Source organism: Pinus tabuliformis, chromosome Q (genome assembly GCF_031772625.1).
Source record: "Pinus tabuliformis cultivar Carrire ecotype Pingquan chromosome Q, CPIR1, whole genome shotgun sequence".
Taxonomy (NCBI): domain Eukaryota; kingdom Viridiplantae; phylum Streptophyta; class Pinopsida; order Pinales; family Pinaceae; genus Pinus; species Pinus tabuliformis.
In genome coordinates, this window is record NC_142296.1 from 692,131,450 (window position 1) to 692,158,338 (window position 26,889).

The following is a 26,889-nucleotide window of genomic DNA, read 5'->3' on the forward strand; positions in this document are numbered from 1 at the left end:
ATTTCACTTTCAATTTTTCTTGCCAACCTCAATGCTTTCTCCAATGAATCAGGTTCCCAAAGATGAACCTCATGTTGAATGTTATTCTTTAAAGTCCCTATGAAGACGTCAATACTTTGCTTCTCTGGAATATCATTTACCCTTATATTCAATTTTTGAAAGTACTCAATGTGCTCTACCATTGAACCCTTTTGTTTGAGATTTATCATTTGGCTAAAGAAGGTGTTCCTCTTTGTATCCTCATAATGTGTTATCATTTCCTCCATGAAAATTGACCATGTAACAAGTGGTTTACGAGAACAAAGCCCTTTATACCATAAAAATTGATTCGGTTATAAATAAGTAGATGCAATAAGTACCTTTTGTAACACTGTTACACCATGTAGATCAAAATATTTCTCCATCTGTAGTATCCAATTTATCGTATCCTTGCCATCAAACTTCCTCATCTCATTTTTTCTTGATATTAGGAGCTCGATCTTGAAACGACTGTAACTCTGTAATTTCAGATCTTTAAGTTCTAAAATTTTGGCTTATAATAGCCCTCTAAGTCCTCTTTCTAACTCCATAATTATGCTCACAATTGGATTCCCAAAGAAATATTTATTCCCAATCTCCCACGATGACCTAATTATAGACTAGTTCCGTAGAGTGAAATTGTACGATGTGCCACGTGTCACTATTTTGACCTTAGGTTATTAAAATTATACCCAAACAAAATAAAGTCCCTCCTCTTTCTATAACTTCTTATGAAATTTCAATCTGATGCTCAAAGTGAAATTTATGACGATTTTCCCAAGGTCACCTATTTAGCATGTAATTCGGGAGTATGCAAAAATCCTAACTTCCTCTGATCATATATCCGAAAATATAGCTAGAAAAGTCCTGAAATTCATACCTGCGGTTCAAACCAATTTCTTCTCAAATGGGTTTTTTATTTAGCTTTTTAAACTTCCTGGAGAAAAATTTATAGCGAAAATTCCATGATGACCTGTTTTAGATGAAATTTTGGAGCTTGCAAAAACCCAAACTTCCATAGATAATATATCCAAAACTATAGGGAGACAAGATCTGAAATTTAGACACGAGATTCAGTGCAGTTTCTTCTCAAATGGGTTTTTTGTTTAGCATCTGAAACGTCACAGAAATAAAGTTATAGCGAAAATACCACGATGCCCTGTTTGGAGCAGCGAAACCCTAGAATCCAAAACTCTAATACCAAATGTTATGAAACCAGTTCACAAAATGATAGAAAAGATAGATCAACGACTTAGAAATAATCCTCTTCGAGGGGGAAACCTCCTTTATATTACACAAATGAATAATTCTTGGATGATACAAATGACAAAACCTCCTTTCTATATATAGGAGTCTAAGGGATCATAATATAATCAAAGCAAACATAACAATAATAATGTAAGGGAACAACAATAACAATAGTGGGCTTCTATGGGGCACAATAATAACAATATGGGGACTACATGGGCACAACAATATAATAAGGGGGTTGTACTAATAACAATAAGGGGTTACACTAGTAGTATAGGGACCTAACATCTCACCCCATTACAACAAAATCTTCGAAAGCACGTAATCTAGCCCATTTATGAAAAACGAGACGAGAACTTTGCTCAAGTAAGTGAAAAATCTTCTTTGGATGACTCTGGGGTAAATGATAGAAATTTCAGTGTTGAGTTTCAAGGACAATCTGAAGAACCTAGTCACTTTGATATATTAGCTTCCTCTTTGCTTTAAGATGAAGGAATTGTGCATCTTGATAATCAAAAGGAATCACATGAAATGAATCAACAGTCTCATGAAAATTTATATACTCCTTTGCTTGAAATTAATGAAGATATTCAACATCCTTGTCAAACTTTAGGAGGTAAAGAAGACAATTACTGTTTTAGCAAAAGAAAACAAAAAGTACTTTCTCCTCTTTCTAAAGATGAGATAGATCAACTCCTGAAAACTCATGTGACAACCCAAGCTAATGTAGGTTTGTCGTGTTCACATAGTCAAGAAGGTGTTAGTGAAACTTCTTCCACTTTTGAAAATGAGGACAATCTTGAAATTAGATTTATATATCAGCTAAAATATATTTCTTTCTTTCATGAAGATGACAGGGTTGTCGTGTTTGATAATCTTGAGGAATGTTTTCTATTTAAGAATGACTTAGACTATGAATTTGAGGAGTATGAGCCTGAGAGAGACAGTATGCCAGAAATCAAGTCAGAATTTCTCATGCTCAAGGAATTTACAGCCAACACTCAAATAGCAGAAGTTTATACTTCCCTATGCCTTCCTATCAATCAACAACCTACTGTTCTTTCAAATCAGAATGAAGGGAGTACTTGTATTTTTGTTGCTGCATCTCAAGACAACGTAATGCTTCCAGATTTTCAAGATCCCTTCAACAATATTTTGCAAGCATTGGAGAGGATGAATGTTGTCTAGTTTGTTAGCATAAGCCTTGGTTTTAGTTGTTATTGTGAGTTGCCTACATGTATGTCATTCTTCCTACTAGGGGGAAGTGAGAGAAGAATTTCAGTAAGTATCCATCTGCTGGGTTGATTACATTGGAAGGCTCACTTCACATGATTGTACATATTTCTTTAGTAGGCAAGTGGTTGTCATCAGGATTTGAAGCCCTCAAATATCGATGGTCTTCTGTCATTAATAAGCTTTGTAAGTACTTGTTTCAGTTAAGTAAGTCTTGAGTCATTTTTCAGTCATGTTCAAGTCAATTTCGAGTCAGTTTGTGTTATTTGAGTTGTCAGCGTTTACTCATGCATTTCAGTTAAGTTTTTGACCATATTGGCCCACATGGTTAGGCAATCGGTCTACGTTTTTCTTGACATCTCCAAGGAGCTGCCATCACCAATAAGACCGATGTTAGTGCCAGTATTTTCATATTGCCATCAGTGATAAAAATGCCTCTTTTCATATCATATAGGCTCCCATTGCAAAATTTTTGTCATTCCACTAGGCCGTCATGCAAAAATTTGGTCACTAAAGGTTGAATTAGGGTTTCCAAGGTTCCAATAAAACTCCATTCGATTGGATAAGACCGGAAAGTAAAGGGTCATCAAATAACATATCTTCACCATGTGAAAATGATTTGTAGAGAGAAATGCTTATTTCATCATGTAATGTTATGTTCACTATATGTAATAAGTATTGTTCCTAAGCTACCAACTCAATCTTTATATGCTAACTTCATTAAATAAAAGTCAAATTCAAAGATTTCTCAAAGACCATCAAATGATCAATTTTTCAAAGGAAATAGTCAATTGAAAGGGTAATATTTCAAAAAGTTAAGTGAATGCCAAAGGGAGTTGCCTTTTCCCAAGGGTGTCCAAATCATCATTTTCCACAAGCACTAAACCCTAATTTCCTCTCCCACTGAGCTAGGGTTGGCTATGGAATCAGAGACATCTGAGTAGAGGAGGCTTAAGGGAGATCATTTCAGCAAGTATGAGGCCATTCCAACTCATAAACATCATACCTCCATCATTGTTCAAGAAGTCATTCCAAGGGACAAATCATTTGCCACACATAGGGCCAGTTTTTCTTCCAAGTATGTTTCCAACCAAATAGAGATGAATTTTATAAATGTGAGATAAACTTTTGTCCATTATAGGAAAAGCATGAAAAACCTCCTTCATTTTTTACACAGGTGTCATGGTTTTGGAGAAATGTCAAAAATACAGTTGCTACAAGAGAGTTTCTACACTTCTGGAGTGACCTTGGGAAAATCAATCTTTCCTCTTGCTAGATCATCCAAATGACTTTTGGGATGAGTCAATTGATAAATATAGAGGCATATCTTTCCAATAAGCTATCATGAGCTGAATTTGGAGTTGCGTAAGACCTCCAAAAGTTTCCTGCAAGAGAACACTTCATTTTTTCATCCTCATTCTACACTTTTTGACCAGTCTTGGGAGACTCAACTTTTGGAGGGAAAAATCAAGTCCATTTTGAAAACTAATGACATATTTGAAAACTAGACGGGACAAGATTTTCAATGTGCTATCTTAGGCGCAATTTGGACACCGGGAAGGCTGTCAAAATCAACCATCAAGTTGGAGGGCGTGTTCTGAACTTGAAGGGCGCGTTTGACCAAAGTGTTGCGCTTTTGCTTGAAATTTTGGCACATTTCCTAAGGGTGTTGTGTGCCTGTAAAGAGAGGGTGCATTTGACCATATTTCTATGCGTTTGCCCAGAAACTTCCAGAGGTAGCCCACAGAGCACAACATCCTCTCCAAACTTCAAAATGTGTCACCAACATACTCCAGCACCACAAGTAGGTTGAAATCACATCACTGCTCTCCTCCATAGTTGATATATATGGCATGTCATTGTGTTTTGGTGTCTTACTAAATTCAAAATCCTAGTAACATAACCCCATCCCTAAATTCCATTTCCTAGCTTCCCACTACCATTCCTACATTTCAAAACTACCCCTTGCCACCTCCCTCATATCACACATCCCCATTTCCATCTCCTCAATTTCCTCACACCATTCCATACTCTCTACACCTACATTCCATTTCATCACCTCCCTAGGGTTTGACTCTAATACTCAAAAGAGCCCATGCAAAGATTGAAGCCTTGACCAAGCAAGAGGATAAAAGGAGGCTAGAAATTCTTTCCAAGGCATCACTCCATGCCTCAAACACATGATCAGTTGTCATCCCACCAATTTTGACAAGTTTTGAATAAAATTTTGTAACTTGTGAATCACTGTGTTTATTGAGGCATTTTTAGCACAATCAAAAGCTCAAACATGCAGCACCTAAGGTGTTGCGCTCTTTTTTCAGGCATCTGATGAGAAAAAGATCAGCATATTTGGATTCAGAGTGATGAGGACATACACTATGTGCATTTTCTAAGCATTTGAAGACAAACAGGTTAGCCAAAAAGGTCAAAAACCACCAAAAGACCACCTTTCTGCCTCAATTCTGGCTTGGGCACTGTGCGTCTACTAGTCTTGGGAGATTTAGTTTTTTATCAGGCGAATGAGCTCTAAATTGAAAACTAAATACATCTCTGGAAAGTGGACTTGAATGGCTTTCCAATGAGCTATGTTGCAGTAAATTTGGACGCCAAGAAGACACACAAAAGTAGTCCTGAACTTCAAGGGCATGTTTGACACTTAAAGGGCGTGTTTGACAAAGAGAGGGTGCATTTGATAGTCTTCTCCAATTTTCACAATTTCTCTCAAAATTGATTTTCATCTATGGGAAATTGATGTTTTACTGATGTAATTGATAAGTATGATGTAATTATTATGTTTTTTACTATTACCTAGGGTAAATACGTTAGGTAAATGGCCTACATGAGGTGTAATGAATCAATTCATTTAAGAGAGGAATGAGTCACTTGGACCATCCTACAAGTTAGATATCAGTTCATATTTTTGTGTAATATCTTGCTCACCTCATGGATTCTACCCCTTAGGATGAGGGGAAGTGGTTTTCATGTCTATTTAGTCCCTTTCTTATGGTTGGACTCTCTTGGATGTTGTAATAGATTTCAGACTTTGGCATGGAATATATTGGATGAAGTTGCAACTATTTTGGTGGGATTCCTGTGGCATGGTATTTTAATCTTGTTTCTTCTTCAGTTTCATATGTGTGAATGGTTTTTTCCTTTCATGATCCATTTCACTCTAATTATGCTTTTCAAGGTGTGATAAGAAGAATTCATCTTTGTGTGCTCTGTTTTGGGAAAATCACCATAGATTGTTTCATTTCTTTAGTTTAAAAAGAATTCATGACCCTCATGCTCCTTTTAGCATCTCACTAGTCTAAACCATCTCATCACTATACTACGAAGTTTAAAGTACCTTTCCTACCTTGTCTCATCAGATGTATGCAATTCTTATTCAATTTGCCCTAACCTAGTTCATTCTTTGACCTAATTCACTCATCCTCGTGATTACCCAACCAAATCAAATCAAACAACCCTCTACACTTATCTAGCCTAAAACCATAATCTATCTAGCCCTCTTGGCTGTGATCCTTTGGAGAGATCCCTCTCCAGCTTGGTAGGGCTAGCTACCAAGTGAAAAGATTGGTTTGTGGTTACCTCAGCTGGACTCTTCCTCAACCTTAGAGATCTAGAGGAGTGATAACATACTGGCACCATTCTCAGTGAACGAAAGATTCATTTTCCCTGGGTGTACGACAAATTTTAGATCTAATTGTTGATGGTGAACAACAGTTGGACACATAGGAAGGTTGTAACATTCACATGGCAACTCCATTGACTGAAAGATCCATAAAATCAACACTTAAATGGAAAATCAACACTTAAATTTCTTTGGATGACTCTGTGGTAAATGATAGAAATTTCAGTGTTGAGTTTCAAGGACAATCTGAAGAAGCTAGTCACTTTGATATACTAGCTTCCTCTTTGCTTGAAGATGAAGGAATTGTGCATCTTGATAGTCAAAAGGAATCACATGAAATGAATCAACAGTTTAATGAAAATTTATATACTCCTTTGCTTGAAATTAATGAAGATATTCAACATCCTTGTCAAAAGTTAGGAGGGAAAGCAGAAAATTATTGTTTTAGCAAAAGAAAACAAAAAGTACTTTCTCCTCTGTCTAAAGATGAGATAGATCAACTCCTGAAAAGCCATGTTACAGCCTAAGCTAATGTAGGTTTGTCTTGTTCACATAGTCAAGAAGGTGTTAGTGAAATTTTTTCCACTTTTGAAAGTGAGGACAATCTTGAAATTATATTTATAGATCAGGTAACAGATATTGCTTTCTTTCATGAAGATGATAGGGCTATAGAAATTCTCACTATAGATCAACAGATGATGCAATATACTAAAGCAAAATAGAAGATCTACTTCTACAACAAACTTTGTGGAAGCTTAATAAAATATGAGCAAGATCAAATAGAAGACATATAACTGAGAATGAGAAATCAATCACACATGAACACAGAAGAATAACTCGATGAAAGCCTTAGCCTAAAACCCCAATCTTTGTATTATCATACAAGTGGAAATATGTTTAAGTTACAAAAAGAATCAGCTCACAAGCTATCCTGCTCTCTCTGCAATCAAACAATGTTGCTCATAGACTAAATAGACACAAGATATGCCTTCCCTCATCCCTCCAAGCCTCCTATTTCCTTGCACAGTTTTCCTTGGGGTCCAGTGCTGCCACCTGTGTGAATTGGCCTCTTCACACACTCACTAACTTCTAATCTAAGTGCACAATCGTGAAGGAGATAATTCCTTTTGCATGGATGAGTTTCCTTTATAGGAAAAATCCTCCAACTGATAGTACACTGTCCCTTCCTCTGATCTCAACTGGGTCTCTGACTGAACTGACATTCATGAGTTATTTATGAGAGAATATTTAGTTATTTGAAGATCAACAGTTGCATGCATGCAAGCATTAACTAACTAAACTCACAATTGATTCAACAAATTGTTTGAACTAATATAACTGGACTTGACTCGATTAACTGAGCCAACTAATTACAACTCAATATTACAACTCATCCTTATCTCTTTAACTGAGGGATAAATTCCTCAATCAATGGAGAAACTGTTGCATGTCTTCACATAGACTTCATGTTTGATTTCCTACAACTAATTAACTCAAGATGAATTAATTAATTTTTTTCAAACAGCTGCTAAGATCAAATTCGAATTTTACTTCTCAATTTTAGTTCGGGGACTAACTAAAATTGGAATCTATCCTGAAATACTATTTATAGAAATGCTATTTTTAGCATTTCCATTTTTCATTCCTTGTTGCTATGTCCAAAACTGGTACCTGAGATTATATTTATAGCAATGCTATTTATAGAATTTCGATTTTTAGCATTTCTTGTTGCCATTTTCAACACTCCCTCTCAACAAGAAAGGCATTCAACTTGAACTCGATCCTGAACCTTTGGAATGTTATGCATGCAACACTTCTCCCAAGTGTTGTAGCTCTAGAAACTTTAGAAACAAAAAAGACTCCCAACTGACCTCCCTATTGGGCTAGAAACATCTTCTAATGCTGAAGATTCCTCTGCCGCTGAGAAGTGCTCCCTTTGTGACCTCTGAGCTACTGCAACGCTCCATGCATCTCGCACCATTGCACACCTCTCTGTGCCATCCTGCACTGGTGCAACACTCCTATGCCTCTCACATTGTTGCAACATGCTAGCTCTTCATTGTCTTGGGATTCCTACACTGTAGCTCTCTCTACCGCTCCATCCACATTTGTCTCTACCCACTTAGCCAGTCCTACTACTCCTCGTCGGGGCTCCTATAGCAGGGTCTAATCAAAGAGGTTGGGTACCTCAATGATCCTGACCCTATTACAGCCTTCTTGGCACTGTAAATCCACATCGCCCCAACCTTCTACCTGGAGGTATGGATGCATGTGATCCCTCTACCCACTTGGCCCAAAATTTCCCCCTACTAGAGGTCTCTACATGAGTAGATGTCTCCACTTGATCTCCTCTCATCTTCTCTAGTTGTGGCTACTTTATAACCTCCTGAAGCTGCTTCACAAATTTTTGGGTAGCGGATCCCCCCATAGCGGGTTTTTGGGGCTTGAAGCCCGAATTTTGGTCAAGTGTAATGTAAAGACCCTGCGAAATGTGGGCGCAGAGCGCAAGAGTCTATTGTTGTCTACCCTAAGATAATGTAATTTAATGTATAGTGTGTCGGCCTACCCATGGTCCGCAGACCATGGGATTGTATAAATAGAGCGAGGCTTTAAGTGTAAAGTAAGTCTTAGTTTTGGGATGATGGATTAGCTCTGAGTCTGTAAGTCCAAGTCTTGGGTTGTAGTAGTAGGAAGAGGCTCTGCAGTTGAGTGTACAGAGACCTGATAGAGTCCATAGCTGTTTGCGTGGATCCTTGTAGCTGAGTGCGCAAGGTGGAGTTGGGATTGTACTTGGACAGAGAATTAATAAAAGGTAAGTTGATTCTGAAATATTGTGTGTCTATGCTTCTATTATATTCATGCATATTTTTACAGTTTTATGATTGCGCGCACTTTTTATGAATGTCGAATGATTAATGAAAATATTGGGCCCACACAATTAAGTTAAGATCTATAATAATAGCATAGTAAGGATAAATGATCTAGACAACACCTTTTCACGCCCTTTACAGAGCTGCGCGGAAGTAGTTGCACAAGTTGCAAAGGACAGATGACTACGCAAAGCAGTGCAAGCACATAGGTTCAGTTCACGAACTTCCTAGATTTCATCAAGACATCCCTAGGGTGTGGAAACCTGGTTCCATCACCCTCCCATACTACCTCGGGTGAGACCTCAGTCCGTGCACTGTGGACTGTTGCCGAAAGGGCTGGTAGTTTCAGGATTTGTTTGGCTAAATCCCTTCTGAACCTAAGTCAGGCCCTAACAAGCCAACAAATGCTTCTATTGCCGGGACCAGGATCTGCCTAAGGGATTCTGATGTCGTGCCACTAGAACCCAACAAAGAAGGAAATTGAAGAGTGGTTGGACAAGAAGATTCACAAGTTCGTGACACAAGAAAACAGAACTCCGCAGGTATCCGAGAAAAAGTTGCTAGATCGCTACGTGTATATGGAAATCCATGAGATCTTGTTCACATACTTTCCTTTTGAACTATATGAGTGGATCGTGACGTTAGCCGACAGCTAGGGAAGGTGTAAACTCGACCAACCGATAGTGTGGACTCCGGAATTAGTGCACAGACTAGAGGCATCAGAAGATAAGCTCACGTGAGCTATGGATCATTGGCTCGATCGGATAATAGGGGAATTTATCACTGAGTTTTTAATAGGCACGACGGTGAGCTACAACGAAGCAAAACAATGTTTTCTCAAGGGACCATGAGATATGTACATTAAATCTTTGAATCCCTGGATTAAGATGTTGTTATGTGAAAAGCGGGTTATGCGAATACATTAATTGTTGGGTTGTGTTATATTCTTTCCATGTAGTTAACAAGGGTTTTGAGGGGTACCCGTAACCCCACTTTATGGGGTCCGAGGCAGCGCCCCGAAAAATTTTGGTTTTGGACCCTATGTTAGGTTGGGCGGAACCACCTATGGTTTTGTGCATGATTTTCACACATGTTTTTGGATGCGATGCTTTTTGGTCCATGGTATTGAATGCGATGGTTTTCGGTCCATGGTATTGGATGCTTCAGCATGTATAAATATGTATTATAACATTGAAAGGAATATAATTAAAAATCAAATTGGTAGTCTCGGTTTTGGTATCCAGGGGAAAATCTTTGTTTTATGTGTTATGCTCTCGCATTGTTCATTTTATGTGTTTTAAAATTCGTATGTAGGTAATTTCTATACAGGGTTAAAACCCGTATTTGGTATCAGAGCTATTTTGGCTTCAAGGGGACGCCTTTGTTGCTGAGGGGTTTCGCTCGAGCCTGTGGTAGACCTTGTTCAGTGGGAGATCTGTGAGATCGATTCTAGTGGTGAAAGAATATGGCGAGCAGTGGAAAGATAGAGATCGAGAAATTTAATGGTCAGAGTTTTGAGTTGTGGAAACTCAAGATGGAGGATTTGTTGGTGGATAAATATCAGTGGATCGCAGTAGATCTAGGTACTAAACCAACAGGATTGTCTCATGAAGAATGAAAGAAGTTGGATGAGAAGGCAAAGAGCACAATACGATTGTGTGTCTCAGATTTAGTATTGTTGAATGTATTAGGGGAAGCTACGACGAAGGCTTTATGTGACAAGTTAGGGACTTTGTACCAATCTAAGTCTCTGGTGAATAAACTTTTCCTGCAGAAAAAGTTGTATAAGCTGAGGATGAAAGATGGAGACTCAGTGATAGAGCATCTGAATTCATTTAATACTTTGGTAAGTCAGTTAGCATCTGTTGATATTAAAATTTCATATGAAGATAAGTGCATCAGTTTTTTGTGTTCTCTACCAAATTCATGGTATAGTCTAGTTATTGCAATAGGTAGCAATGTAATTGCCTTGTAGTTTGATGAAATAGTCTCAGCCTTGCTAATAGAGGAGATGAGACAGAAAAATATGGAGAGCTAGAATGGTGGTGCCTTGTCTATACGAGGACGGTCCCAGAATAGAAACAAAAATAAGTCATCGAGTGGGAGATCTACATCTAAAGGGAGATCTAAATCTTCAGGAAAACCTATAAAGGTGGTGTGCTAAAAATGCGGAAAGGAAGGCCACTTTAAAAGGGACTGTAAATCTAAAGCTCCTGAGAAAGGAAAGGGATCTGATGAGGCTCCTTCTGCAGAGGCGAAAACCACCTCAAATGAAGGTGGGGATGTGTACTTGGCTTCTTCAAGTACACATGTAGATCATGAGGCATGGTTGATTGACTCAAGTGCATCCTTTCACTTCACTCCCCATAGAGAGTGGTTCTACGAGTATGAGAAATATGATGGTGGTGATGTCTTCTTGGGGGACGACAGGAAGGCAAAAATCATTGGTCGCGGAAAGGTAAATTTGAAGTTGCAAGCTGGAAGAGTTAGAACACTTCCGGGTGTTCTACATATTCCTGCATTGGCCAGAAATCTAATTTCTGTAAGCAAGTTGGATGATGTAGGTGTAAAAATGGTGTTCGAGAAGGATACCTGCAAGATGGTTCAGGTAGCACTGGTATTGATGTGTGGAGTTCGGATTGGAACTTTGTACAAGCTGCAAGGTAGCACGATTGTTGATGGGTGTAACAGTTCAGTGGTTCTTGAAAGTGGAGAAAAAAATCTAGTGGTCTCTGGAGAGAAGACCATTCTGTGGCATCAAAGGCTTGGACATATTAGAGAGAAAGGCTTTCAAATACTTCATGATAAAGGTATGGTAGAAGGTATGAGTAATAGCTCTCTGGATTTTGATTTCTGTGAAACTTGTGTATGTGGGAATCAGAATCGGATGAGTTTCCCCTCTGGTGGTACGAGGGCGAAATAGATATTAGAGCTTGTGCACAGTGATGTGTCTGGACCTGTGAAGTTTCCATCACTGGGTAAGTCTATGTACTATGAATCATTTATAGATGACTTCTCAAGGAATACATGGCTATATTTCCTTAAGAAGAAATCTGAAGTCTTTGACAGGTTTAAAGAATTTAAGGCTCTCGTGGAAAATCAAACAGAGAAGAAGATAAAGGTGCTGAGGACAGATAATGGTAGAGAGTTTTGCAGCAAGGAATTTGAAGAATTCTGTAAGAAGTGTGGTATAGCACGGCAAAGACTACTCCATATACACCTCAGCAAACTGGAGTTACAGAAAGAATGAACAAGACGTTGATGGAAAGGGCAAGAAGCATGCTCAATGGTGTCATGTTAGGACAAGAATTCTGGGTAGAGGCAATGGATACTGCATGTTACCTGGTCAACAGGTCACCTTCATCATCATTGGAGGATAAGACTCCACATGAGGTATGGACTGGTAAGAAACCCTCTCTTTCACATCTAAGGGTATTTGGATGTGATGCATATGTACATGTTCCAAAGGAGAAACAAACCAAGTTGGATAGTAACTCTGAAAAGTGCATCTTTATTGGGTATAAGGATGGTTTAAAGGGTTATAAACTTTGGAACCCAGTAACAAGGAAGGTTGTGTATAGTCGAGATGTGGTGTTTAGAGAGGTGAAAGATGTTATTAAACATGAAGTCCAACCAAAGGAACCTGAGAAGATAGAGTTTGAGCAAAAGGAGGAAGAATCAGACTCTACAGCAGAGGAGGAATCAGAAGATGAAGAGCCACAAACTCCGGTTGTGAGAAGATAATTTGAGAAAGAAGGCATCCAGAAAGGTATAGTCCATCTGCTTTCTATTCAAATTTTGCTTTGTCTGTTATTGATGATGATCCCAGAACTGTGAAGGAAGCAGTGGATTCAAAGGATGGAAAACTCGGAAAGAGGCCATGGTTGATGAAATGGCATCTTTGCACAAAAATGAGGTTTGGGATCTGGTGGAGTTGCCGGCTGGAAGGAAACCCATAGGCAGCAAATGGGTGTTCAAGAAGAAGACAAATGCAGAAGGAAAGGTGGAGAAATAAAAATCTCGGTTGGTAGCAAAAGGTTATTCCCAGGTGCCGGGAATTGATTTTGGTGATATTTTTTCTCCTGTTTCCAAGGTAAATTCTATTAGATTACTTTTATCTGTTGTTGCTGCTTTTGATTTTGAGGTAGAACAAATGGATGTGAAGATAGCATTTCTTCATGGGGATCTGGAAGAGGAAATATACATGAAGCAACCTGAAGGCTTTGCAGTGAAGGGTAAGAAAGAACCGGTATGCAAGTTAAAGAAGTCTCTGTATGGGTTAAAATAGTCACCAAGGATGTGGTATCAGAAATTCGATACATTTATACGGGGACTTGGCTTCATCAGAAGCAAAGCAGATCATTGTGTGTATTTTAAATTAATTGGTGACCGTGTTATTTATCTGGTCTTGTATGCAGATGATATGTTGCTGGATGGAAATGACAAAGAAATTATCCAGGATTTGAAGACCCAATTTTCCTCCAAATTCGACATGAAAGATCTTGGTGCTGCAAACTATATTTTGGGCAGGGAAATTAAAAGAGATTTGGCAAAGAGGAAGTTCTGGTTAAACTAGAGGAAGTATGTCGAGACAATACTGCAGAGGTTTAATATGCAGGATAGTAAACCGGTGAAGGTTCCTATTTCTGTAGGTGTGAGGTTATCTGTTGAACAGTGTCCCAAGACACAAGAAGAGGAAGAGGAAATGTCCATTGTTCCATATGCAAGTGCATTCGGTAGCTTGATGTATGCAATGGTCTGTACTAGACTAGACATTGCACATATAGTGGGAGTATTGAGCAGGTTTATGTCAAAACTAGGAAAGGAGCATTGGACAGCAGTGAAGCGGGTTTTCAGGTATTTGCGTGGCATTAGTGATTATGGTTTGTGCTACCAAGGAAGACCAGGATTGGACAGAGTTTTGGATATTCGTGGCTTTGTTGATGCAGACTGGGCTGGAGATCTGGATCAAAGAAGATCTACAAGTGGGTATGTGTTTAACCTATTTGGAGGTGTAGTCAGTTGGATGAGTAAGAAGCAATTTGTAGTGGCACTATCAACTACAGAGGTAGAATACATGGCAGCCACTCATGCAAGAAAGGAAGCAGTTTGGTTGTAGAGATTGTGTTCAAGTATGGGGTTAGTACAGGAAGCTATAAGGATAGACTGTGACAGCCAAAGTGCAATTTTCTTGGCAAAGAACCCTGCATATCATTCAAAGACAAAGCACATTGATGTTCAATATCACTTTGTGAGGGATATGATAGAAGACAAAATGGTGTTGCTAGTAAAGGTGGACACTTTGAAGAATATTGCACATGCATTGACAAAATCTATGAGCTCTGAGAAGTTCTCTTGGTGCAGAGAGACAATGGGTGTTTTAGGGCTAGAAAAATGACTAAGCTCTCTTGTGACCCTCTGTGGAAAGAAAACAACAAGTGGGAGAATGTTGGGTTGTGTTATATTCTTTCCACGTAGTTAACAGAGGGTTTGAGGGGTACCTGTAACCCCACTTTATGGGGTCTGGGGCAGCACCCAGAAAAATTTTGGTTTTGGACCCTATGTTAGGTTGGGCGGACCCACCTATGGTTTTGTGCATGATTTTCGCACATGTTTTTGGATGCGATGGTTTTCGGTCCATGGTATTGGATGCGATGGTTTTTGGTCCATGGTATTTGATGCTTCGACATGTATAAATATGTATTATAACATTGAAAGGAATATAATAAAAAATCAAGCTGGTAGTCCCAGTTTTGGGATCTAAGGAAATCTCTGTTTTATGTGTTATGCTCTCGCATTATTCATTTTATGTGTTTTAGAATTCGTATGCAGGTAATTTCTATATGGGGTTAAAATATAAATTAATGTTTGGAATGATGTGGAGCAGAAATATCTACAAAGGTAGCGGGGAAGTAGGGAACAGTCCCTTAATTTCACCTTCGTGAGAAAGTGAGGAAGAGCTCGCTCAAGTCTCTTTGAGAAGTGCGGTCAGTTTGATAAGACAACACATTCCACAGTTACCACCTCTACCCACACCACCACCCACTTCACCTCCTTCACCTCCATCTCCACCCACTACAACCCACCAACCCCATAGTTCAGCATGGCAAGTGTGATCAAGCTACCCATATTCATAGGAGTAGGCAATGAGGATCCGAACTAGTTCTGGTCTGTGGTAAGAGCAGTGTGGGAAGCACAAGGGATCATAGATGACAACATTAAGAAGGCTACATTGGTGAGCGCGCTGTAGGATCACGTGTTGAAATGGTATATCAAGCACTCTAATGACCACCCTAATGCAAGGATAGCAGAGATCTAGAATGCGTTGAACATAGAATTTAGCTGGCCGAAATCAAAGACACAGTCAATCATCGGATTTAAAGAGATCACGATGCTTCCAAGCGAGATCCCTTGGGATCTGGATCAGCAATTGAAGAGTACAATCCACGAGGCTAATATGACGCTCACGAATGTGTAGCACCGTGCGTGGTTTGTGGCATCTCTGACACCACACCTAAGGACGACATTGTCACAATAGAAGCTTTCAACCCAAGATGAAGCATTGGAAATGGTGATGAGGGTGCATGAAACACCGATACAAGATCCAGGTTTGGGAGTTAAACAAATCCACGCACAACTACAAAATATCTACCTAGAAATGCAGAGCTTAAAGCAGGATAGGACACCATGGCCAGAGGTGTGCAAGGAAGTATGGTGCGTAAAATGCAAGGGCCAGGGCCATAACAAAGACCACTATCTAGTATTCGCAAACTACTTGGCAAGATGGGGGCCAATGCCATTGAGACTGAAGGCACAGGCAGGGCCAAGTGTGACAACCATGTTATGGTGCGTGATATATCAGATATGAAGAAAACACATGACAGATAATTGTCATTTGTTGCATAAGTATACACAGACTCCCCAACAGTTGTTTTGTAATTCTACAAGTCAGTAGGCCACGATGAGCGTACTTGTCACATCTACGAGTTAATGATGGATCGAACCCCGAGCTATAGAATGCAGATAGAAACGCGAGGCCTTGACCTAGCTGCGGGGATGGAGCATGCTGGATTTCAGGGGCAAGGTCAAGGACGAGGATGAATGGGACCAGGAAGGGGTTGCAAACAATTAATTTGCTACAATTGCAGGGGACTAGGGCACTACGCCTGCGATTGTACCAACCCGATGAGAGTATCTTGTTCATACTGTGCTCAGTTTGATCATGAAATGATAGATTGTCCTACGTTGATCACACAGATGCACGAGAAAGGCATACTCTACCCTCCTCTAACTCAGAACATCCAAATGATGAGGTTTGAATCATGTGAAGAAGATGAAAATGTGAATATGATGCTCAGAAGTGGTGCGACCATAGGGGAGGATAAGGGGAAACAACCAAAGGAAGATACATGGGTTCGCAAGGCTCCTACAAAGGAACCTAAGTTTGACCTCGAATGCATAAAGGAGACGTTCATGGAAGCTAAGAAGAGCTTCACGGAGGCCTCCACTTCAGGAAGTAAGGATCAACCAGAACCAGGGATGGATCCTTCTATGCTTACTACCTTTCTGGAGACATGCATGAAACTGTTGCGCGACAATAAGGTATTTAAGGGACTATAGGAGTTGATCACCAAGTGCGCAGGGTCAGGGAAACCGCATGTAGTCCGGAAATTGGGAAAGCATACATTGTGCACCAAGAGGGAAATGTGATTAACGGCGTAGATTGGCGAGTATGAAATGGATCAAGTAATCCTAAACCTGGGTTCGGACATGAATGTATTACTGAAGCAGACATGGGAACATATGGGGAGGCCTGCATTACAGTGGTCTCCTATTCAATTACGAATGGCGAACCAACAGAATATTTTGCCCATGGGGGGGTTGCAAGGGGTAATAGTTGATATCGAAGGCGCGAGCACACAAACAGACTTTGAAGTAATAGAGATTGTTGATGACAACAATCCTTATCCCGCGTTGCTAGGAATAGACTATGCCACTGATATGAATGGAGTCATCAACCTGAAGAAATGAAAGATGATATTCGAGAAAAAGTCCCTACGCGTAGTAGTTTCACTAGACCCCACCGAAGGAGCACGCTACACCGAACCAACGCACGATGATGAAAGAGATGACGATATGGATTGTATTTACCAGATAACCGCACGAGACTAGGAGCAGGTGAACCCAATTGCCGATGGGAGTATCTCATGGGAGTGCGACAACACTTGTACTTCAGATGCAGACGAAGAAGTAGAATGCTGGCAAAACCAGTTGCACGAAGTGACAACGCTGAATTGCAACATGATGATTATATCATTGCGCTACGTGATGTCAGAGGCAAGGGAACAGCCAACATATGAGGGAGTAATAGCGGTGGATGAATTCCTGGACAAATTTGAAAGTGCAGTACCGAAACAACAACGGTACAATGCGTTGGAATGGGCATTGCATGCAATACCTGCACGATGGTGGAGTGCAAATCAGAAGACCATTGTAAATTGGTGCGAATGTACGAGGCAGATGCACTTATGATTTGGAAGCCCCAAGTGTTGAACAAGAGCCAGATAGCTAGGATGAACTAGCTTGCGTGCCCACCTATGCCGATGGGTGCAGATAAGTGCTTTGCAAGCACATCCCAGAATAAGGATCAAAAATCAGAACTAGACACGGCAACAGGAAAATCCACAAATATCCCCCATCAGAGCATTCAAAAAGCTATGCGGAATCATGAACAGAGTTCACCAGGCGAGACGAACTGACTGGGACCTGCGCGTACCAGCGGTTCGATCGGCCTATAGGGCCATAAGAAAAAACTGGAATGCGGAAGTGATCCCAACATTGGCGAGAAGAGACGAAACCATAAGCACAGAGAATAGTCCCCCTAAAACAGCTCCCATAGTTGGGACAGTACGTGAGGACCTAGGTAAAGGAATTATGTAGTTACAGGAAGCCATTCGATGAGGAAATTGGAAGCTTCACAAACTCAAAGAAGGTTGGGTACGGTTGAGGAAGAAAAGCATGATTTTGGACGAATAAATCAGCAAACTAGAAGCCGAAGTCATGCAAGAATGCTGCACCGAGAAACTAAGCACGATGGGGCAAGGTATAGCCAGCCATACGACTATAGTAGAAGAATTTGTGACCCTGTTACCATGGCTGCGACCGCACCTGACTAGACAAAATAAACAGGGGAGCACACCATACAAGGAGGAACAGGAAGCGCTGACTGGCGCGAGGGTAACTAAGGAATGTGAATTGAAGCCTCGCATCGGTGGTGCGATCACCTGAATATCCGTATGGAGCATAGTCTCAACACTCCAGGTAGTTGAAAGAAAGCGTGGGACTATTAAAGAGTCTGTATGGGAGATGCGCGAGACAGAGGTTGCCCGTAGAATCGGGATGACACAAGGGTCACAGCCATGCATAAGGGGCTAGGCTGCTACATGGGTAGGCTGGGAGGTGACGATTGGTGTCACTTTTCATGACAAGAGGTCCAATTTAAGGCAAAAAGGAGCGGGCGAAGGGTAATTAAGACATGAATTAAGAATGAGATTTGGGATGATCTGCCGCCAAGAAGGCATTAATGATGCAGAAGTAGAAGGAAGGGTCAAATTCAAATTCAAAGGATGCTATAAAACCCCTAGGGACAACTTCAGGGCAACACTTTGTTGTTTGAGAATTGAGCAAGTACAGAGCATTAAGTGCCGCGTACTCTTACCATCCTCAAGTGTAGACGTAATGACGACTACTACAACAAGAGTGCGATTCTCCAAAGTTACCGCAGAACCTCGTATGGCCCATGAGGAGCCTAAAGAGGTGGAAGCTGCGCCAAAAGTTCCAAAATCACCATGCATGCCGCGGCCACAAAAAGATGAGCAAACGATGGGGAAAATCCATGTATCCCCAAGAAACCCACGATTTGGCAAATTGTCAATAGTAGAGAAGGGAAAAGCCATCACCATTGAAACAGAGGAGGAGGAGGAAGACTTGCAGGCCCTGATCGCCCAAATTGAGGTGCAAGACGATGAGGTAGAGGATGCCTCGCAAAAGCATTCTGTGACAAAGTTACCTCCTTACATCCCCCCATGGAAAGGGAAAGCCAAGGTACTAAAGGACCTGTAGGCCAAGAAGAGTGCACTCCAGACCCTACTCCTCCCCGATGATCTAAGGTTTGAAGGTTCGTTGTTGGGACAAGTACCTACTATGAAGTTCGAAGATTGGGACCTCGCGGACAGCGAGAAGTTCCCATAGTTGGCTGCGAAGAAGTTAATGAAGAAGAAATGGTTGTGTTGTGTGGAGAAGGCTGGGTTACTCCATCTGTGATGGATACCCCACTTCCACTGCGCACCCATCACCATTTTTGTCATCAGGCAGCTGCTGCTCTTGGTGCATGATGGGTATCTCTAGCTAGAGGAGCCGATTCCCATCATAGCCAATCTAATTCACTGAACTTCTCGACTGCCAGCCAAAGGAAACGACCCCATGACCATAGCAGGCAAAAGCAGCGAATTGGCCCTCGCAGAAGCTATGAAGGCCAAGTCTAAACTAGAAAAGACAAAGTGGGAGTATGAAATAACAAGTATTAAAGACCAAGGTGTGCATGTAGCCACCCAACTACTAGCTAGAAAACTAATGAGGAAATGTTGCGTCGACGAAGTACCAACGTCTGTGATTGCATTGGCAAAGCAATGTGCAGAGGGGGTCTAGTTCAACTGGGTGCAGTTCCTATGTGATGAATTCTTGACGAACCGTAGGGAGGCCCAGGAGTAGGGTAAGACCTTCCACTATGCGTGGTTGCTCTTATCCATCCTGTTGGATGTAGGGGAGCTATCGGTAGACAGCTAGTTTCCCACTACTAAGGGTGACCTGCTCGAAGCCGCGAGGTACACCTTGCTCTGGGCCACAAAAGAAACGAATAGGATTCATGAGATAAAGGTGTTTTGGGTGTTCGTAGAGGCGAGCATCTAAACATGGATCAACCGTCGACCGCGCTTGTCCCCTACAGTTCATAACATCCTGCAAAGTGCAGTAGAATTCAAGGCAGATATGCATAACCTGTATATCCAGGTGCGCAAGGATCTAGTATGAAAATGGGTGAAGCTTTCGTTCATTACAAGCCTCTAGAGTGATGTGCCTCGGGCTTGGCAGAAATGGAGAAGGTTGCAGCTCAGCAACGAAAAAAGGACACCAAGCTGCCCCTTGCATAGCTAGCTGAGAGGAAGTGTCAGGAAGAAGAAGAAGCCACACGACAGAAGCCGGCTAATGTAGCAACAACAACATAGATAACAGAGACCACAACCATGCCAACCAAAGAGGTCGAGGAAGGCCAGGAGGTGTCTTCAAGGCAGCATATCGAGGAAAGGGACAAGGAGGAGGACCTCACGGACCCCAGTATAACATCAACGCAACTCAAGTGACCGCGTGACCCGAAGAAAACCATCCCCGGGAAGAAATGGAAAGCCAAAAAGACGTCCGACAACCTGATCACGTTCACAGAAGGTGATCTATTGGATATCAGCAAAACGATTCGGGAAGTCGCGGAGGGCGCGCTCCAGGGATTGTGGACGGAGAAGAACACTGTGTTTGGGCTGCTCAGCGTGCAGCTACAAGGTTTACATGTACAGCAACCCCAAACAAGCAAAATGGCCCAGTATGTCACAGCAGGAACCGCAGAGGCCGAATAGCCGATGTGCACTCGTATGGGTAACACCTTCATCATGCCCGAAGGCTCATTGGCAGTAGTAAGAGAGGATGACCGGGCTATGATGATTAGCATGAAAGAAGTCACCTTGAACTTGGCTACCCTGCCATGTGAAATACTGTACTAGCGATAGGATGGGGTCATCGTCGAACTCTACGCCTGGGAAGGCCAAGCGATCCAGGTCCTGCATGAGCAGAAAATCAACATGGACCAGCTCAGCATCCAAAGGGATGTGTTGGTTTCATAGGCTAGTGGATTGGAGCAGGCTGTAGAGGATGCATGCAGGAGCATTCCAGAGTTTTCCATGCCAGCAAAACTACCAGGAGCAGAGCGGGTCCATAGATTTGTGGCCAGAGTCCGCGAGGCCCGGGAGGAAATGACAAATGTTCAGTTGGAGTTGAACCTACAAATAGCCGAGCTGCAATTGAAGGTGCAGACCTCCACAACACTAGAAGTCAGAGAGAAGCATGCCTATACTATCCATATGAAGTTGGAACAAATTGGCCTGGCGAAACAGGGGTGCACCGGGATGTTGGAGAAAGCACTAACCATACTTACGCACCTATAGGAAGATCTGAACCTACAGCGCCTAGAGGCAGAGGCATGCGAGTTGTAGTAGGAGTATGACAGTGTCTGGAGCACCATGCAGACGGTTGCCCTTACTCAACGGCTCACCAGACTACAACAGTCAAGGGCACCGAAGGACCGATTAGACGTCGCGCACCAAAGGGAAGCCCTGTTTAAAGCACACATCCAGCCATGGATCGTTGAAACGTTCACAATCACAGCTACCATTGAAGGGAAGCTGGCACAGATGCAGGAACTGTACACTATTGTATAGGAATGGGACCCGTCACACGACAGTTCAGAGATACGTGTGCAAAAAGTACAACAGGCGGCAGAACAGTGTGTTGTAGACACCCAAGATGCGCAAGACCTGCTGCATGGACTTCACACAAAGATCACCGCACCAGCAGAGTGACTCGAGACAAGTCACGATGATTGTGTTGGGGGCCTGTTGGGCAGCGAATCCCCCCATAGCAAGTTTTTGGGGCTTGAAGCCTGAATTTTGGTCAAGTGTAATGTAAAGACCCCGCGAAATGCGGGTGCGGAGTGCAAGAGTCTATGGTTTTTTGCCCTAAGATAATATAATTTAATGTAAAGTGTGCCAGCCTACCCATGGTCCGCGAAGCATGGGATTTTATAAATAGAGTGAGGCTCTAAGTGTAAAGTAAGTCTTAGTTTTGGGATGATGGATTAGCTCTGAGTTTGTCAGTCCGAGTCTTGGGTTGTAGTAGTAGGAAGAGGCTCTGCAGTTGAGTGCACAGAGGCCTGATAGAGTCCACAGTTGTGTGCGTAGACCCCTACAGCTGAGTGTGCAAGGCGGAGTTGGGATTGTACTTGGACAGAGAATTAATAAAAGATAAGTTGATTCTGAAATATTGTGTGTCTATGCTTCTGTTATATTCATGCATATTTTACAGTTTTATGATTGCGCACACTTGTTATGAATGTTGAATGATTAATGAGAATATTGGGCCCACACAATTAAGTTAATATCTATAATAATAGCACAGTAAGGATAAAGGATCTAGACAACACCTTTTCACGCCCTTTACAAAGTTGTACGGAAGCAGTTGCACAAGTTGCGAAGGACAGACGACTGCGCGAAGCAGCGCAAGCATGCAGGTTATGTTCGCAAACTTCCTAGATTTCATCAAGACATCCCTAGGGTGTGGAAACCTGGTTCCAGCACCCTCCCATACTACCTCAAGTGATACCTCAGTCCGCGCAATGAGGATTATTGCTGAAAGGGCAGGTAATTTCAGGATTTGTTTGGCTAAATAACTTCTGAACCTGGGTGAGGCCCCAACAAGCCAACACCAATTGTGGCTCCTCCACAATTGTCTGAGGCTTCTTCTAGCACTGCATGTTGAGAAGTAATGTACTCTCTCTCTCAACCACCAAGCCTCCACCAATCGCCTTGCTCCTCAAGGCTTTGCATGCATCTTGAACCTCAAGAGCATACAGGTTCTTGACTTGTGAACTGATCTGCTTCACCTATCTCATGGTGATGTGTCTAAGGAAAACCTTTCCCTTACTGAAGACTACATCATAGCCTTTGTCTTCCAGCATTGCGATCGACACCAAATTTTTCTTCAGTCCTGGTACATCCTTAACATCGGTCAAGGTAATACGAGCTCCATGCTCCTTCTAAAAAACAACCATGCCTACACCTGAGACGCTATCCTTTTCATCATTACCCATCACTATGAGTATCTGGAGATCTTTCTCCTCCAAGGTACTGAACAAACTCTTGTCATCAATCATGTGGAAAGAAGCTCCACTGTCAAGAAACCAACCACATCCCACCATGGATGCAACCATGCATGTGAAGAGGGTGAAATCCAACTCGAACTATGAGGCCAATGCCTCACCTTTAGATCCTTCCTTGTATCCCATCTTGGATTTCTTCAGTGGACAATTTGTAGCAAAATGGCCCACCTCATGACAATGAAAGCATTGCACTTTTGATTTGTCAAACTTCTTCCCACCATGGGAAGAACTGGATTTGGAATGGGACCCCATCCTCGCCTTACTCGCTAGGACTATATTTTCCTCATCATATTTCTTTGATGAGGATCCATCTCTGGTGCTTCTTATTATCTCCTCCTACATCAGATCCAACCAAAGTCGTTCCCAATCTGGCAATTTTTCTCTTCCATTAACCAAGTCTTGGTAGCTATGCCAGCTCTTAGGAAGACCGAGGAGTGCAAGACTCACCATGTCATCATTGGCTGTCATGATCCCTACCTTTCCAATCTCATCCCTGCAGGTGGTGAGCATGTTAAGATATGTAGAGATCGTGTTGCCCTTTTCACACTTGATTTTCACAAGCTTGTATTTCAGCACCAGCTTCCTTTGATCGTTGTTGTTTTGATATAGATCTTTCAATGTTTTCCACATCGAAAACAGTGTCTCCTTCCCATGGAGGCTCGAGACAATGTGGTCTCAAACTCCCTCCAAGAGCATTCTCCTTGCTCTAGCCACACATTTCTTCCATTCTTCCAATTCTGTAGCATCAGATTTTGTCGGCTTGGGGACTTCTTGATCAATGAATTCCTTTAGACCATTATCCTCTAATACTGCTTCCATGCGATTCTTCCAGGTTATATAATTCGAGCTACCATCAAGGGCATACTCGAGTCTTAAACCATTGAACGCCATTGGTGAAATTGAGATGTGATAAGAACTCGATTTCTATATTCAGGAACCTCAAACATCAGACTTCTCCCTTCTTGTATATTGTTCTTAACTTTGATCACCTTTGCTCCGATACCATGTAGAAATTCTCACTGTAGATCAACAGATGATGCAATATACTAAAGAAAAATACAAGATCTACTTCTACAATAAACTTTGCGGAATCTTAATTGAATATGAGCATGATCAAATAGAGCACATATAACTGAGAAAGAGAAATCAATCACACATGAACACAGAAGAATAACCCAGGGAAAGCCTCAGCCTAAAACCCCAATATCTATATTATCATACAAGTGGAAATATGTTTAAGTTACAAAAAGAATCAGCTCACAAGCTATCCTACTCTCTCTCCAATCAAGCAATGCTGCTCATAGACTGAATAGACACAAGATATGCCTTCCCTCAGCCCTCCAAGCCTCCTATTTCCTTCAACAGTTTTCCTTGGGGTTCAGTGCCGCCACCTGTGTGAATTGGACTCTTCACACACTCACTAACCTCTGATCTAACTACACAATCCTAAAGGAGATAATTCCTTCTGCATGGATGAGTTTGATTTATAGGAAAAATTCCCCAACTGATAGTACATTGTCCCTTCCTCTGATCTCAACTGGGTCTCTGACTGAACTGACATGCATGAGTTATTTATGAGAGAATATTCATTTATTTGAAGAGTAGCCATTAAATGCATGCAAGCATTAACTAACTAAACTCACGATTAATTCAACAAACTATTTCAACTAATCTAACTGGACTTAACTCAGTTAACTGAGCCCACTAATTACAACTCAATATTACAGCTCATCCTTATCTCTTTAACTGAGGGATAAATTCCTCAATCAATGGAGAAACTATTGCATGTCTTCACATAGACTTCATGTTTTATTTCCTACAACTAATTAACTCAAGATGAATTAATTAATTATTTTATAAATAGCTGCTAAGATCAAATTCTAATTTTACTTCTCAATTTTAGTTCAGGGACTAACTAAAATTGGAATCTATCCCAAAATACTATTTATAGCAATTCTATTTTTAGAATTTCCATTTTTCATTCCTTGTTACTATGTCCAACACGGGTACCTGAGATGTTATTTATAGCAATGCTATTTATAGTGTTTCTATTTTTAGCATTTCTTGTTGCCATTTTCAACAAGGGCTGTCATGTTTGATAATCTTTAAGAATGTTTTCTGTTTAAGAATGACTTAGACTATGAATTTGAGGAGTATGAGCCTGAGAGAGACAGTATGCCAGAAATCAAGTTAAAATTTGTCACGATCAAGGAATTTATGCCCAACACTCAGATAGCAGAAGGTTATACTTCCCTATGCATTCCTATCAATCAAAAACCTTCTGTTATTTCAGATCAAAATGAAGGGAGTACTTGTATTTTTGCTGTTACATCTCAAGACAAGGTAATGCTTCCGAATTTTCAAGATCCCTTCAATAGTCTTTTGCAAGAATTGGAGAGGATGAATGTTGTCTGGTTTGTTAACATAAGCCTTGGTTTCAGTTGTTATTGTGAGTTGCCTACATGTATGTCATTCTGCCTGCTCGAGGAAAGTGAGAGAAGAATTTCAGTAAGCATCCATCTGCTGGATTGGTTACATTGGAAGGCTCACTTCACATGATTGTACATATTTCTTCAGTAGCAAGGTGGTTGTCATCAAGATTTGAAGCCCTCAAATCTCGATGGTCTTCTGCCATTAATAAGATTTGTAACTACTTGTTTTAGTTAAGTAAGTCTTGAGTCATTTTTAGTCAATTTCAAGTTAGTTTCGAGTTAGTTTGTGTCATTTGAGTTATCAGCGTTTAGTCATGCATTTCAGTTAAGTTTTTGACCATATTGGCCCACATGTTTAGGCACTAGGTCTACGTTGTTCTTAACACCTCCAAGGAGCTGCCATCCCCAATAAGGCCAATGTTAGTGTCAGTATTTGCATACTGCCATCAGTGATTAAAAATCCTCTTTTCATATCATATAGGATCCCATTTTGAATTTTTTGTCATTCCACTAGGTTGTCATGCAAACATTTGGTCACTGAAGGTTTAATTAGCGTTTCCAAGGTTCCAATAAAACTTCATTCCATTGCATAAGACTGGCAACTAAAGGTTCATCAAATAACATCTCTTCACCATGTGAAGATGATTTGTAAAGAGATGATTATTTCATCACATAATGTTATGTTCACTATATGCAATAAGTATTGTTCCTAAGTTGCAAACTCAATCTCTATATTCCAACTTCATTAAAGAAAAGCCAAATTCAAAGAGTTCTCGAAGACCATCAAAAGATCAATTTGTCAAAGGAAATAGTCAAGTGAAAGGGTAATGTTTCAAAAAGTTAAGTGAATGCCAAAGGGAGATGTCTTTTCCCAAGGGTGTCCAAATCATCATTTTCCACAAGCACTAAACCCTAATTTCCTCTCCCACTCAGTTAGGTTTGGCTATGGAATCAGAGACATCTGAGCAAAGGAGACCTAAGGGATGTCATTTCAGCAAGTATGAGGCCATTCCAACTCATACACATCATACCCTCATCATTTTTCAAGAACTCATTCCAAGGGACAAATCATTTGCCACGCATAGGGCTAGTTTTGCTTCCAAGTATGTTTCCAACCAAACAAACATGAATTTTAAAAAAGTGAGAAACTTTTTTTCCATCATAGGAAGAGCATGAAAAACCTTCTTCATTTTTTACACAGGTGTCATGATTTTGGAGAAATGTCAAAAATACAATTGCTACAAGATAGTTGCTACACTTTTGGAGTGACCTTTGGAAAATCAATTTTTCCCCTAGCTGGAGCATCCAAATGACTTTTGTGATGAGTCAAATGATAGCTAGAGAGAAATAGCTTTCCAATAAGCTATCATGAGCTCAATTTGGAGTTGCGTAAGACCTCCAAAAGTTTCCTAC